We start from the raw sequence: 6,017 nt of genomic DNA, 5'->3' as shown, positions 1-6,017 counted from the left end.
ATAATTAGTCTAAGATAAAGACGAAGCATGAAATGACATTATTAGTAGAGCCGAGATCTGAAACGTCGCACTATCAAATCTAGAACGGAAACGGCCAATTGTTTATACATCAAAATAGAACAACAAATATCTAATCAATATTTGCATATTTGCATATTGATAATGGAGTAGAAAATGAAATTATTTGCATTAAAAATCCGAAAAGAAATTAGGTCAATATACGCTTTTGGCAGTCTAATCACCCTTTAATTCGCAAACATGTTAGGAAATTTATTGTGTACACTTTCTAATATGTTACCTTTTAAATTTTCTATCTGCGATGAACACAACACACTCTGTGTTGAACACACAACACTCTGGGAGGAATACAAAAAACACTGGGATGAACACAACACACTCTGCTATGTACACAGCATACTCTGGGATGAACACATATAACACTCTGGGAGGAATACAACCAACATTGGGATGAACACAACACACTCTGCTATGTACACAGCATACTCTGGGATGAACACATATAACACTCTGGGAGAAATACAACCAACATTGGGATGAACACAACACACTCTGCTATGTACACAGCATATTATGTGATGAGCATAGCACACTCTGTAATGAACACAACAAACACTGCGATGAACAAAACATTCTGGGATGATTATAAAACACACACACACACACACATGTGTGTCTTGCTTAATAACTTTACACTCATCCGAGATATGACTTCTGAAACCTTATAAAATAAATAGGGTAAGTAAATTTAAAGTGTTGTTACACTGTTTCAGCAGCATGATTTGCTTTGTTGAGTTCCAATGTGGTTAACATATTATCAGTGGTGTAACGAGACAAAATATGCAATGCAAAAGATGAAACGTCATATTTACGTTGTATCATTCTCTTTGAACGTTCCTAAAGACTTGAACTCTTTGTAATCACCAATGACATTCAATATGATAGTTGTTGCGTGTCTTTATGTATAACAAGGAAGAGGTGGTATGATAAGTTTGTCTTTAGTTAATCGTAAAAAACAATACGTAAATTAAGAACGTTATGGGTGCTCTTATGAGATTCCCAAGTCTAATGGACACTGAAACGGTTGAAATATGATGTTGGCGCTTCAGTTTACTAGGTCTTTCCGAAACCTAAATTCAAATAATGCCAATTGAAAATTTATATCACAGATAGCTTTCATTGGAAATAGATGATAAATTCACATGATATAAGTATTAACAGAAATATTTGATGGTACCACATACCAAACTAACCATCAACATTCTACTCTTCTAAAACAATACAAAAGACAAACAACAACGACAAACACCTTCATGGTCCACATAGCCTGGCCTGTGTTGACCCCAAAAAAAAAAATATGACTAAAATTATCGTAAGTATACTGCATATTAGTTTGTGCACGACTCATGTGTAAGATTTGTCGTTAGACTTTTTGTGAAACGAAAATGTGACTAGTAACATGCACAACAAATAGTTATGATAAACCAGTTTTACGTGCGCACTTGTGTACTGTTATTTCTATGCCGAAAACATCAACCATTTTACATATATATATATCTTTTCTCAAACCAAATGTCAATAACTAACTTCATTTCAACTGAACAGCATGTTACTAAATACGAAATGTAAATATCTTTATTGATTTCAAAGCCGATATCTTGAATTGATTTCCTCTCAATTTATTGAAAGTATTTATACACAAACCTTTGGAAATATAAATATTTGGTTATACGATTTAATATTTATTCAGCTATTAATAAAAGGAAACTTCAATGGAACAGGATTTCAACAGCGCAAATAAAACCAGACTGCGATATCAAGAGGTAAAGCTACATTCTCAAACAACAGATAAAAAATTGAAAATGGAAATGAAGAATGCGTCAAAGAGACCAAAGAGCAGGAAACAGCCGAAGGCTATCAATGGGTCTTCAATACAGCGATTAAATCCCGCACCCGGAGGCGGTATTCAGCTGGCCCATAAACAAAAATGTGTACTAGTTAAGTGAAAATGGACGTCATAATAGACTCCAAAACATATCAATGTACTAAAATTAAAATTAAAAAACATGCAAGACTAACAAAGACCAGGCCTTGAAGGCATAAAACTTTGCTCAGTGCTCGGAGCACAAAAATCATGCTCGAAACATGAAATCCAGCAATTTGATTGGTTGATTTTCGAGTCTGAGTACAAAAATCATGCTCGAAAGTTTTATGACCGTGAGTCCAGGGGTTGAAGTCATTAAACATTGTCCAGTGCTTGGAGCACAAAAATCATGCTCGAAACATGAAATCCAGCATTTTGATTGGTTGATTTTGGAGTATGAGTACGAAAAACTGACTCGAAAGTTTTGTGACTTCAAGGCCAAGCATACTCCAAAATCAACCAATCAAAATGCTGGATTTAACGTTTAGAGTACGATTTTTGTGTTCTAAGCACTGAGCAAAGTTTTATTACCTCAATCCCAGAGGCTCCTGTCTTGGGACAGGCGCAAAAATATTTTTATTGATATCTCAACCCTCCTCCTATACCTCTAGCCAATGTAGAATTTATTATTAAACACACAAGTGCATACACAATGTGGTTTACATCGAAGTCCAGAAAAGTTGTGAACAGGTGAAAACGGAGACTTTTAAACAAAGTGGTGCTTTTCATATCACCTCCATATGACTACAAAATATAACAAAAATACCAATCCCCAAGGTAAATTAAACAGGAAAGTAAAAACACATTACAAAATCAAACGTTATCAACGTACGGATGTGGTGAATAACAACTCTCACATGCCCAACTATATACAGAAATTCCGTGAAAAAAAGTGGTGAGTTAACCCTGGTTTCATTGCTAGCGAAACCTTCTTCTTATAAGACTGTTTAGTTATATTCACAAAATTGGGTGAGCAACCCAAGCGGATTAATATGACAAAAACCGGGATTTATCAAATAAACAATGCAAACATACATCAAAGGCATAAAACACAACTGACTAAAGAATTCAAAAATGATAAAAAAAATAATTTTTAAAGACGCCAACGAAAATTTTGCTGTAGTTGGTAGTAAATGAAAAATCGACCATTACTGAATACCAAACTACAACCATAGATAGGTGCATGTCCTTGCTTGAGGCACGCACATGGACATAACATTGTTATACATGTAGTTTCTCATTTTTTATATAGATTAGATCATTATTTTCCCCGTTTAAATGGTTTTACACTAGTATTTTTTGGGGCCCTTTATAGCTTGCTGTTCGGTGTGAGCCTAGGCTCCGTGTGGAAGACCATACCTTGACCTATTATGGTTTACTCTTATAAATTGTACCTTGGCTGGAGAGTTGTTTCATTGGCACTCATACCGCATTTCCTACATCTATTAGATTGAAACAACTAATTTTTACACCATGTTTTAAAAGGAGACCAAGTTGAGGCAATTTTTTTTATGAGAACTGGTGAAAAAATAGACTAAACATATCAAAGTATATGAACTAGGTAAAACATAGGTAAAACAGTTAAAGTTAGTAGTATAACCATCACAATTACAGATTATGGTCTATAGTGTATTGCTTGTTCTATGAAATACTTGCCACCGGACGTTACGCATGAAACAAACTAGAAATATTCATTATTTACAGTAGGTGTTAATTTCATACATATATTGATTTTTCATTGTCTGAAAAACGAATCATCGTCATATGCTTTCATATTGTATGAAACAACAAATGTCATATGATTGCAACCCATGCAGTATGAACTAAAACAAAGTCGTAATAATGCAACCAAGATTTAGTCATAAAATATTGAAACATAATATTTTACGAACTGTTTATTTTGAATTCGACATCTTCATATTCCAAGTTGTTTGTTTGACGTATTATAATTTGTTTCACGAGGAATATAATATTTCCGCTTTCATCTATTTAGGCAACGATTGTCGAAGTTGTTGGTTAATGTTTTACTAAATCAAAAAAGTGAAAAATATATATTGGTTTATTTTCGAAAATTTGAAAATATAAGAATTGAATGTGTGCTTTTGAAAATAAATTCAAAATGAAAGCAAGTGATCGTAATATTTGAAAAAGAAACTCTTCCAGGTATCGAGCAAAATGTAATGATCACTGAGCTTGCTTTCACTTCATTAGCAGCTTTTTATACTTAGGAGTAAACTGACGAATATGTCATTACAGACTAGGTTTTTGTGATTTCCTTTAACATACGATATTCTTTAAACAAGATAGTTTGAATGAAAACCTGTGAACGTTTTGTACGAAGAATAGCATTCCATGTACTGTGGATTCATTATTATTCGTAGGATACCAATTTTAGTGGAATTCGCTGGTACAGACAAACCACGAAATTAAATGTCCAACGAATGACAAATTTTACGAAGGAGTGTATGCAGATTCGGTAAAATCACGAAATTAAATATCCACGAATATGTAAGTTTCCCTGAATCCACGAAAATTGGTACCCACGAAAATAAATGAATCCACAGAATCACAATTCTCTTTCTGTTGCTTTGACTTGCAATGATTGTTCGAAACTTGGCCACAGTAAAATTTGCCATTTTGTGTAACAAAAGTGACCTATAAAAACACTGTGTTGAAATGTTGTAATAGTTTCCGAATTATGAATTACAGGCATTGTTTCAAATTTCATTATTCCATAAAATGATATGATTTCATATGTTCCGGTTAATTTTCTCGGTTTCAAAAAGAACAGTTATTCATATGCTTATAACAATACACTTTAAAAGACTATAAACAAATTCATTTACATCATGTCTATGCAATGTTCAACCGAACAAACTCAGGTCAAGGATGTTTTTTTTTTTATATATTTTTTTGATTTTAGAATGTGAAGAACAATTTGGGTTTAGAATACAAATATGAAAAAAATAACATATAATAGTTAACTTTGCAGTGGTACATTTTTCTTCTTTTGTTTTGAACAATTGGCAGTGTAATGTTTCCTTAATGACAGTCTAGAATCGTAAAATTCTATTTTCTCTTGTTTTCAATTATGTCATAAATATGTATATTAATTGATTTTGGAAATATTTTCTCGTGGTAGGAGTTAATCATCCTGATTTTATTGTTACAAAACGGGATGATGAAGAGAAAGACAACTACATTTTGAATTGACCAATTATTAGTTCAATTAGAATTACGTAATGTAATTTAAATTGTTGATTTTGTTGAATTTAAAAATCTACAAAAATATTTTCTCTAACCTCTTTTATATTATATTCACAATAAGAACGGATATGGTGTATCAATTCATGACTCAAATTTTCTACAAGTGCGTTAGATAACCAAACGCAAAGATTTATTGATATTTAAAAAGTTTGCATTGAATAAGACAATTTCTTGGCTCAATTTCCGAAGGGGTAAATAATTCCTTCTCCACTAGACATTGTGATGTTCAAACCATGTGAACATTAAATCCTAGGAAAGCTCGCGTTGTTTAATCTCAGAAACTAACAATTGTATGTCACTGTGCGGCCTTCAACAATGAGCAAAGCCCATACCGCATAGTCAGCTATAAAAGGCTCCGAAATGACAATGTAAAACAATTCAAACGAGAAACTTAACGGCCTTATTTATGTACAAAAAATGAACGAAAAACAAATATGGAACACATACACAAACGACAACTACTTAATTACAGCTGACTTGGGACAGGCACATATAGAATGTGGCGGGGTTAAACATTTTTGCGAGATCCAAACCCTCCCCCTTACCTGGGACAGTGGTGTAATAGTGCAATATAAGAATCAGTTTGTTCCAGGCATGTGTCTCTTTCGTATGTAAATAGAGTTGCTACATGTAAATAGTAAGTTATATAAAACGGCCTGACCGTGATTATCTCCGAAAAAAGATGCATCCCAGTTCTCTGTATTTAAAGATCGTCAGTAGTTTTGTTATGAAACAGAAAACATATTGTGCCTTTTGTACCGTTATTTCAATTTTATTCAAAATAAAACTAAACGGTGTTATTTTTGAA

This window comes from Mytilus galloprovincialis, chromosome 2 (genome assembly GCF_965363235.1).
Source record: "Mytilus galloprovincialis chromosome 2, xbMytGall1.hap1.1, whole genome shotgun sequence".
Taxonomy (NCBI): Eukaryota; Metazoa; Mollusca; class Bivalvia; order Mytilida; family Mytilidae; genus Mytilus; species Mytilus galloprovincialis.
Note: the sequence above shows the minus strand (reverse complement) of the source record.